Here is an 11441-nt window from a genome sequence, read left to right on the forward strand (position 1 = left end):
ATTATTGAAGGACAAGGACAAAGTTGGAGGATGGACACTCTCTGACTTCAAGATTTTCTATAAAGCTACAGTAATCAAGACAATGTGGTATTGGAGAAACAACAAACAGATCAGTGTATGAGAATAGAGATCCCAGAAACAGACCCACATAAATATAGTCAACTGATCTTTGAAAGAAACAAAGAAACAAAGGCAATACAATGGAACTAAGATGATCTTTTCAACAAATGGTGCTGGAACAACTGGATATCCACATGCAAAAAAAAAAAAAAAAATCTAGACACAGACCCTATACCCTTCACAAAAACTAACTTAAAATGAATCATAGACATAAATGTAAAATGCAAAACTATACATTCCTAGAGGATAACAGAGGAGAAAACCTAGATGACCTTGAATATGAGCAATGACTCTTTCGATACAACCCTAAAGGTATGCTCCATGAAAGAAGCAATTGACAAGTTGGATTTCATTAAATTAAACTTCCATTCTACACAAGACAATAAGGGAATGAGAGACAAATCACAGACTGGGAGAAAATGTGTGTGAAAGACTCATCTGATAACGGACTATTATCCAACATATATAAAGAACTGAAATTCAACAATAAAAACCTGATTTAAAAATGGGCCAAAGACCTTAACAGACACCTCATCAAGAAAGATACACAGAGGACAAGTAAGTGTGGGAAAAGGGGCTCTGCATCATGTTATCAGAGTAATGCTAATGAAAATGACAATGAGATGCCATTACACATCTAGTAGAATGGCCAAAGTCCAGAACACAGACACCACCACATGCTGGAGGGGACGTAGAGCAACAGGAACTCTCATTTGCTATGGGAATGCAAAATGAAACAGCCACTTTGGGAAACAATGTATTTAAAAAAAAAAATAAACATACTCTTGCCACATAATCCAGCGATTGCACCCTGTGGTATTTCTCCAAAAAGCTGAAAGCTTACATCCACAAAACAAAACCTATATGCAGTTGTTTTATAGAAGATTTATTCATAATTGCCAAAAGTTGGAAGCAACCAAGATATAGTGCAGTAGGTGAATGGGTAAACTGTGTTACATCCCAACAGTGGAATACTGTTCAGCTCTTCGTGCCATCAAGCCATGAAAAGACATTGAGGACACTTAAAATGCATATCACTAAGTGAAAAAGCCAATCTAAAAAGGATACATACTGTATTATTCCCACCATATGACATTCTGGAAATAACAAAACTGTGGAGACAATAACAAGATCAATGGTCATCAAGTGTTGGCTGGGGGGGTTGAGGTGAATAGTCAGAGCACAGAAGATTTTTTAAGGTGGTGACAATAGTCTGTATGACATCATAATGATGGATACATGTCATTATATACTTGTCCAAACCCATTGAATGTACAGCACCAAGAAAAAACCCTAAGGTAAACTATGGACTTTGGGTGATCACGATGTGTCAATATAGCTTCATCAATTGTAAAATAAATACCACTCTAGCAGAGCATGTTCATAATAGAGGAGGCTATGGCTGTGTGGGGACAGGAAGTACATAGAAAATCTCTGTACAAATCCTCTCAATTTCACTGCGAACCTAAAACTGGTTTTAGAAAATAAAGTCTTAAAAAAAAAAAAAAGATACCTAGACTATCATGATGTGTGGCTTTCCCCAAGTCCATTGAGCTACAGTTCCTTATCAATATTAAAAACTCCTCCAACTCTAAAAGTCCAGAGCTCCATGAGATGACTGATCTCAGCTGGAGATGACCGTATGCCAACACCATTTACCCTCATCCTTTTATTGCTCCAAGTCATTTAGAAGGAGCCCCTATGATTTGTTAACTTTTAAACACAATCAAGTTCATTCTCCCCAAGCTAGAAACATCTCAGACACATTGAAGCACCCACATCATTCTGTTTGTCTCTGAAGCAGATAAATGGTTATATCTAAGAGAATTATAATGTCCCTACCTTTGTCCCATTTCCCAAAATCTTACTTTCTCACTTCTCCAAATTAGTCTTGTTGAATAAATTGTTTTCTGATAAGGTGAGGATGTCTAGCAAACAAAGCAAATTTAAATGTTTGAAGTCCTAGCTAGTGATCTTAGTACAGTATAAACAAAGCCACCAACAACTAACTTCATTATTGCATTGTTAACCTTAAACAATCTTTAGAAAGTTCTCATTTCACGGATGGATCTTTGCTAAAACGTGCCCGCTTTGGCTGTTTAGGAATTCAGAACTTTAAAACATGTAATTTTTCCTACTGGAAAATATCGATGTTCAAAAAAAAACCCATGAGTTTTAGTTGCTCATTTTCATGAAAATAGTAAAAATTAACAAATATTTATGAGTTTAAAATACAATCCCCTCGAACAATCCAATCTCCCATAACTCCAGGATGCTACAGCCATGACCTCTTCAGGACCTCGTCAGCAAGCAAATGCACTAAATTTACTTCAGACCTGTCCTTGAATCCAGTATCTTCAGGGCAACATTACTTCATAGGTCAGGGATCTGCTATCAGGGAATGCACCCCAGTCCGCTGGCAGGACAGTCCAAGTCGCCAGCAGGAACAATTGGGGAGGTTGCAGGCTTGTTTATGTCAAAAGCTCTTGGTGCTAGACAGCAAAAGGAACTCCTTTAGAATTTGTTCCCATAATAGTCCCCGAGGTAATGACGCACAGCTGTGGAGAGGAAATGGGCTTTTTAATTTGTTAACCATGCCCAGAAAAGAAGAAAACAAAATGCTCAAAAGAGACTATAAAGAGTTCTTTTTCAAGTCTCCTCCAGAAACAGCTAAAAAAAAAAAAAATCAGTGCAAACTATTCCCCCCAGTCACACAAAATGTATGTATATATGGCTTGTTTGTTCCTTCATATGTATCCCAACTTTGATTTGAATCTAGTGAAATCTTTTCTTCTGACTTCTCAATTTCACCTTTTCTTAAATGATCACGTTGTCTAAAGCCTGCTACCCTAAGACTCCAGAATCATTACTGCTGAAAGAGCCCATTTGGAAAAATTCAGCCAGTCGGGGAAAACAGACCTAGACTTTTAGCCAAAAGATTCAGTTTAAGAATGTGATTTTCTTTAAAATGCGGGTGTCAGGTTTTTAGAACAGGACGTTAAGTATTTTAATCCAACTCCACCCTTACCCAGGCTCTTTCTTTTTAAGAATTGTTTCCCGTTTCTTATGTTTTTAATGCATTTGCTTTGGTTATCATGAAATATTTCAAATATATATCAAGTAAGATAGTACCATAGCAAGTGTCTGGAACCAAGATCCATCTACCAACCTCCATCAAGTTACAAAGTTTATCATACTTGCCTCAACTTTACATGTTTTTTGTTAAGAAACAGCTCATTACAAATATGACTGACGTTCCCTGACCACCTCTCTCAATCTTAGGGCATTTCCTTCATTCTCTGCCTTCCCAGAGATAAGCATCAACCTGAAGTTGGTTGTCATTCTTAAGCATGTTTACACCATCACAACACAATGTCCAGAGTTGTTTGGCAGGTTTTAAGATTTTACGGAAATGGTGTCATGCTTGATGCATCCTTCAGTCATGTCCTTTCTTCCATTAATATTGTGGGGAGACTCAGTCAAGTTGATATGTACAGCTGTAGTTCGTGCCCTTTCATCGTGTACCATATCTATTTGCAAGATTTTTCCACAATTTATCTGCCCAATGTTTTTCTTTTTTTTTTTTTTTTTTTTTCCTATTAGTCATGACACTCTGGACATTTTCATACATGTCTCTTTGAGCACATATACCACAGGTTCTCTAGATTTCAACTCTGTTTGATATTGCCATATTTCAAAATGGATGTAACAATTTACACCTTCTACCAGGCTCCAAACCTTCGCAACACAAGTTATTGCCAATAATAGATATAATTTTTGTTAATCTGAAGTGTGATTTGCAAGCGTGAATTTCTTTGTTTTCTGGCATCTTTGCCATGTTTATGAGATTTCAGTTTCTATTCCAACCCATTGCTGGATTTTGCTGGATTTATGGGAGTTATTCATTATTTCTATATAGTTATTCTTTGTCAGATATCAGCATTATTAATATCCACTCCAAAATGTAGATTTGTGAAAACTTTGTTCATAGGTATTTTTGTTTCCTGAATAGATGTTTTTAAAATTAATATACTACAATTTATCCATAGTGAACTCGTTACCGATCCTAAGGTCGTAAAGATATTCTCTTAAATTTTCTTTTAATAGTATTAAGTTGATCATATAATGTTTCTTTTTCAGCCTACTAAGATAGGTCCTTAATAAATGTCATACTTCATTTTTTAGTACTTCATTTAAATTTTCATCTCTCGGAGCACCTAGGTGGCTCAGTCGGTTAAGCGTCCGACTTCAGCTCAGGTCACGATCTCGCGGTCCGTGAGTTCGAGCCCCGCGTCAGGTTCTGGGCTGATGGCTCAGAGCCTGGAGCCTGCTTCCGATTCTGTGTCTCCCTCTCTCTCTGCCCCTCCCCTGTTCATGCTCTGTCTCTCTCTGTCCCAAAAATAAATAAACGTTAAAAAAAAATTTACTCTGTCTCTCTCTGTCCCAAAAATAAATAAACGTTGAAAAAAAAAATTTAAATTTTCATCTCTAAATTCACAAAGAAGTTTGTCTTCATAAATGGCTTTTCTTGTATTATCTTTGTTTGGCTTTGGTATTAATATATATTAATCTAACAGAACCAGTTGCAATTTTCATTCCTTTTACAGTCTTCACATAGTAGAGGTTATGCATTCTTTGAATGTTTTATAAAACTTACTTCTAAAATTTTTCAGCCCATATTTGGAGAGAAGGGTCAGAATCCCCTAAAATACTGAAACAATTGCTATAATCATGCCAAGGGTTAGTAGTTATTTTCTTTGTTTTATTCTATTTCTTTTTAGCACAATTATTGGCAATTCATTTAATTGTTTAAATATATGGAACAAATATTGTTATTACCATGCACAAATGATTTTTAAAGTTGCATTGGATCTATATTTATGTCTATTTTATTTATGTTATTTATTTATGTCTTTTCTTTTTACTATATCCATCAGATAAAAAATTTTCCATATGGGTATAAAAGAGGACACTTGTGTTGAGTACTGGGTGTTATATGTAAGTGATAAATCACTAAATTCTACTTCTGAAACAAGTACTACACTATTTGTTAACTAACTAGAATTTAAATAAAAATTTGAAAAGAAAATAAAAACCAGGGGCCCCTGGGTGGTTCAGTTGGCTAAACATCCAACTCTTGATCCCAGCTCAGATCTTGATATCAGGGTAATGAGTTCAAGCCCCACACTGGCCTCCACACTGGGCATTGAGCCCACTTAAAACAAACAAACAGGGATGCCTGGGTGGCTCAGTCTATTGAGTGCCTGACTCTTGATTTAGGCTCAGGTCATGATCTCACCGCCCTGTGTTGGGCTCATCGCTGGGTGGGGAACCTGCTTAAGATTCTCTCTCTCCCTCTTCCTCTTCCCCTCCCCTCTGCACCCTTTTTTTCTCTCTCTCAAAACAAAACAAAACAAAAAAATAACAATTTAGTTACTGATCTTTCTATTAGTTCTTTGTTGTCATTTCATGGATTTCTGCTTTTCCATCTATAACATCCTTTCTTCCTTCTTTAGGTTCTTTTTTGTTCTTTTTCTAGCTTCTTGAATTAAAAGTTCATCTATTTTGCAAGCACTCTTATATATTAATAAATGCATTTAAAATTCTAACTTTCCTTTTAAACAGTCACTCACTAGCAGTTTTATTCTCAGACTCATTTTGAGAGGAGGATTTTGATTTTTTTTTCCCTCTATTCCTCACTCTGTCACCATTTTATATAATAGTTTTGCTTCCACAGGTGATACATGTTCGTTTTTTTTTCTTTTGTTTCTTGTTCCAAAGTTAAGGATAGTACCATTATAGAGACAACCAAGAATATAGTAAAATTTTAAAACTATATATATTTGCATTTCTGATAAATCATTGGTAATAATACACAGGGTTAAGATAATTACTATTTATTCCCTGTTTTATGAAAAATTGATATAAAAAAAAACCTTACATATAAGAGAAAGGACTTGAGGGGGAATGATCCATATGAAATGATAAAATGTTTGCCTTAATGGTAATATCCTGTTATGCTTCTCCAATATTTTATATGTATCTGTTGACAATTAACCACTTGAATGGGATGATAGAGCAGAGAAAAAATCCCGTGAGTTAGAATCCATTGGCAGTGGAAAATAATCAGGCACTGTCTTTGGGCATTTGCAATCAAAAAATGAAACAAACAAACAAACAACCCAAACATGGTTTCTAACAATAAGGGATGCACTGCCTAGTTAAGCTAAAGCAATCTTTAAATCATAATTTATGATTTAAATGAGGAAATAAAACCCATTTAGAAAATAACATATTTAGACATAACTCTTTGGGTTATGTCTATGTGATAGAGGCCTTTAGTAACAGAATAATAGAAAATAAGGATAAGCATAACTGAGAAAATGGGAGTGTGAAAAATGTATTTTTATTAAAAATGCCAGAAATAGCATACATTTAAATTTTTAAAAACTCACTTAAAAACATTACAAAAAAACATAATTTAGAGAACTTAAATCTGGACCTTTATTGTTCGTTTGTTTTCAATAGAAATTTTATAATTTAGTGCTCTTGAACTTCAAATTAGTTTAATCCTTTTTATTTACAGGTGTTTATGGTACTTTCCACAACTTGTGAACCTGTGTTTTAGCATATATTCTTACAGTAGCTTACAAAGAAGAAATACTGGCACAGAAATCTAGAGACCTAGCTTTGTATGTAGTATGGTGGAAAGAATACTTTTGAATTTGACTCATTTTTTATTTCTGCCTCTGCCACTTACTCTTCTCATTAGAAATTTCACTATGTGATGCCCACATAAGGAATTTTGGTGTCACTGGTAGTTTATCTACCTATCTAGCTAGCTAGCTCTACCTACCTATCTATTGTCAAAAGCTTATGAAAAAAATAGAAGTGAAACCAACAAATCACTTAAGTAGAGATTTTATTAGTAAAGGACAGTAAATTTTATTAGTTTTTTTAATTTTTTAATTTATTTTTATTTTTTATTAATTTTTACTTTTATTAGTAAAAAACAGCAATTTTTATGAATAAAAGACAGTTTGCAAACCAGAAGCACTCAACCCAAAACATGGAATGAAGCTTGGAGGTGTATTGTTATAAATAAAGCAGCTTATATAGTAGGAAGGCAGTGAGTGTTTATTTTTTTAGTGGTTGGTTACAATATAAGAATTTTCTTAAATGGAAAGGGATTGGTTAGTGGTTACCGCATATCATTGTTGGTTAACTATTTAAGTTTTGTTTATGATTTTCAAAAGCATAACCAAGAGGCGACCCAGGTCAAGTTGACTTCACTTGTAACATAAAGTAAATTAAGCTTTGCTGGTATGGCTAACTGGCTTTGTCTGCTCAGGGAATTTTCAGGTCTGTTCTCCATTTGTGTTTGATATTAACACTGTCATATATCTGGTATCCCTTTCAACCTGCAGCTTCATTACTTCTATGCATGTTGTAACCCATTACTCTTCTGTAACTTCTATAAGATGATGTCATAACTTCTAGATCTACCTTTCATGTCATTTAATTTTTCTTTTTTTTAAATTAAAAAAAATTTTTTAACGTTTATTTATTATTGAGAGACAGACACAGAGTGTGAGCAGGGGAGGGGTAGAGAGAGGCGAGACAGAGAATCTGAAGTAGGCTCCAGGCTCTGAGCTGTCAGCACAGAGCCCGACTCAGGGCTTGAACTCACGAGCTGTGAGATCATGAGCCGAAGTCGGTCGCCTACCCAACTGAGCCACCCAGGCGCCCCCATCTTAATTTTGCTTAAGAAACGAAATAAGTTTCATCTTCTTTACCTTCTAGGGTATGTTCTATAAGAAACCCTTGGCTTGATCTTTCATCATGTTGATTTTTTTATTTCGCTTTTTTAACATATAATTTTTGGTCTCTTATCATGCAAGATTTCAAGCAAATTACAATAGAAAAAATATTGTAATGAGACCTGTGGATCTGCCATTAACTTATCTTTAATAATTATTAACACATGGCCAGTTTCATTTTATCTACCAGTACTGACTCTGTTAAATTTTAATTTCTATGATCAGATTTTTAATTTTCACAATCTGTTTAATTATTTATTCTATGTGCTACAGGCTGACTTGTAGAATTCTCAGTTTTCAGGTGTAAATTATTTGGTTACACAAATCTGTGGCCTCCATTTCACTGTGTTCTTAAATGTTCATTGATTCTTGATTGTGCTGTCAATTTCATGGCCGAAATTTCTGGTTAGACTCTCTGCTGTGTGTGTCTGCACGACCCAAGGAGCAGTTGACGGTAATGACGAGCTGCTGGAATTTGTGCAGCGGCCTCTTTGCAGAGATGTCCTGGAAGAGACAGGTGCCACTGCACTGAATACATCAGCAGCTGGTCTTCTGTGTGTGAGTACAGATCACTTCTCCCACGTCTTGCCAACCACTCGGAGTTCTGCCCCATTCCTCAAACCCAAGCTCCCACATACTGGTGCCTTTAGGATGCAGAACATCCTGAACGGCCAAGAAGTCATTTACCAGTTTTATTGCCTAGATGCTGCTGCTACTGTATCCAGCTAATTACCCTAAGAGTTGCCCCTGCCTCTGTCTCCTTCCCATCCCCCCTTTCTAAGTCTGTTCCCAGGGCCTGCATAATATTGCTTCACTCCTATTTGCTTTCCATCTTTCAGTTATTCCCTATAGCTTCTGCTCAGGGAGAGGTTTTTCAATGGGCTGTGGAGGCGCCTGGGTGGCTCAGTCAGTTGAGCGTCCGACTTCGGTTCAGGTCATGATCTCATGGTTCATGGGTTCGAGCCCAGTGTGGGGCTCTGTGCTGACAGCTCAGGGCCTGGAGCCTGCTTCCGATTCTGTGTCTCCCTCTCTCTCTGCTCCTCCCCTGCTCACACTCTGTGTCTTTCTCAAAAATAAATAAAGATTTAAAAAAATTTTAAGAATATGGGCTCTGAACTCAGGCAACCTGGATTGAATCTTGGTATTTCTATTTCCTGTGTGACCTTAAGTAAGTTTATTAACCTCTCTGTGCCTCAATTTTCTCAACTGTAAGATGAAGATCAAAATGATTGTAAGGATGAAATGTGTTGGCATCTAAAATGCCTGGGTGGTTCAGTTGGTTGAGCGTCAGACTTCAGCTCAGGTCATGATCTCACAATCTGTGGGTTCAAGCCCTGCATCAGGCTCTCTGCTGTCAGTGCAGAGCCCGCTTTGGATCCTCTGTCCTCCTGTCTGCCTCTCCCCCCGATTCGTGCTCTCTCTCTCTCAAAGATAAATATTTTTAAAAACCATTAAAAAATAAAATGCTCAGAAAAATGTTTGATTTAGAGTGCCATATGATTCTAAAAAGCAAAGCCAATTTTTTTAAACTTGCCGGGCAAAGGAGATCTGTGTTCAGAAACACCTCTCTACACAAAACCTGAAAACACCAATTCTAGACAGGCACAGATTTTAAAAAACTCTATCGAACATAGGGAGCAATTCTGATTGGCTCCTAGCTTTAAGCAGGACTGCTTTAATATAGGTGGCATTCTGATACATTCCAGTTTAAGGCTGGTTTGTTTTTATCTTGTAGTTTTTATGCTATTTCAAACAAACAAGTTTCTCAAAGTGTATGATTTTATCTTATTTTTTAGCACTTTCTTTAAAGCTTTATTTATTTATTTTTGAGAGAGAGAGCGAGAGCGAGAGAGACAGACAGAATGTAAAGCAGGCTCCAGGCTCCAAGCTGCCAGCACAGAGCCTGATGTGGGGCTTAAACCCACGAACTTCAAGATCGTGACCTGAGCCGAAGTCAGAGGTTCAACCAGCTGAGCCACCCAGGCGCCCCTCAAAGTGTATGATTTTAAACAAAAGGGTTTCAAGTGTTATTTCCTTGCTGCTGATATGATTCGAAGAACAAGGCTTTTGGGTACTTCATCACTGAGGCTCACCAGTTGGAATGCTGTAGAGCTTAATAATAGTAAGTGCTTAGTAAATGTTACTTGCTACTCCTATTATTACTGTTACTACTTGGAGTAGATATTGTTATATGTGTTCGTCATGTGGCCATTGTGCCATCTGTTACTACCCATGTGACCTTGGACAAGTTATTCAACAACTTTCATCCTCATATTTGTCATTTGCAAATTCAGAGAACACTATCTGTCTCCTCAGGTTAAATTGCTATGGAAACTAGAAATAAGGCATTTAATTGCACGATCATGGTGACTTTTCAATAAACTCTAGTGCTTGTAATTATAACAAGTAAATATACTATTCTGGCTCAAGTGGTTAAAATATCTGTTGGAAAACACAACTGTCCCTGGATTCGCCTGTGACTAGCTGTCCCCATCAAGTGGAAAGATTGTGTTGTTCTGATAAATGCAACATGATTTGGTGCTCAGTCTAATAGTTCATTTAGTGGCCCAATAGGCACTGCTCATATTTCATTATTGTGGGTTATTTCCACTGCCGCAGTTTCCAGTATTGTTAGATAGGGCATTATGGTGCTTGAGCTCTATCAGTTCAGAGTAGTGTGAATCAGGCATCACACAAGAACTAAATGATAACATAGGACAGTGACCCTTAAATTGGGATAATGTGGGCTAATGCAAAAACTTAGTAAATAGTGGGAGGCACAGTTTTGAGACAGTACATTTTTAGGTCTTTTGTTCAGTTTGTACCCTTTCTTCAAAATGTCCTACCTGAAGACCCAAGAAAGTGTCTTGATGGAAGTGAGATCCGAACTCTACCACCTTTTCTATCTCTTGCCCCCTTCCTTTTCATTTGATAAAACAAACACACACCCACAGGGATGCATACTTCAAGGACACGAAACAGGAGGACACTTTGGACCAGTAATATTTTTGGGTGACATTATATTGCCAGTCAGGTAGTTTTAATACTCAACTTCCAGCAAAACTGAAGAAGAACCCAATAAATCTACTAACTGATGGAGTATTAAAACTCTTTCAATGACTGATAACAATGTGATATTTGGCACTTAAGTCAAGAGGAGTTCAACAAGTGAATGCTAGTGGTCCAAAAGTCCCCTTCATGTTTTATTTACGTGATTACGTTTTTTTTTTAGTTCACATCTATGACAATTTTTAAATAAAACAGAATTGAAACTGAACTCTCTCTCATTCTAGCAAAAATTAATATTCCCCTAGGGAGAGGTGACTTAATAAAAATAAGAAAAGTCTCATTCATCTCACTAAGAACTGCATTTCTTTTTTTAAAGTTTTTTTTAAATATTTATTTTTTGAGAGAGAGAGAGAGAGAGACAGAGTGCAAGTAGGGGAGAGCCAGAGAGAGAAGGAGACACAGAATCCGAAGCAGGCTCCAGGCTCTGAGCTG

Source organism: Felis catus, chromosome B2 (genome assembly GCF_018350175.1).
Source record: "Felis catus isolate Fca126 chromosome B2, F.catus_Fca126_mat1.0, whole genome shotgun sequence".
Taxonomy (NCBI): domain Eukaryota; kingdom Metazoa; phylum Chordata; class Mammalia; order Carnivora; family Felidae; genus Felis; species Felis catus.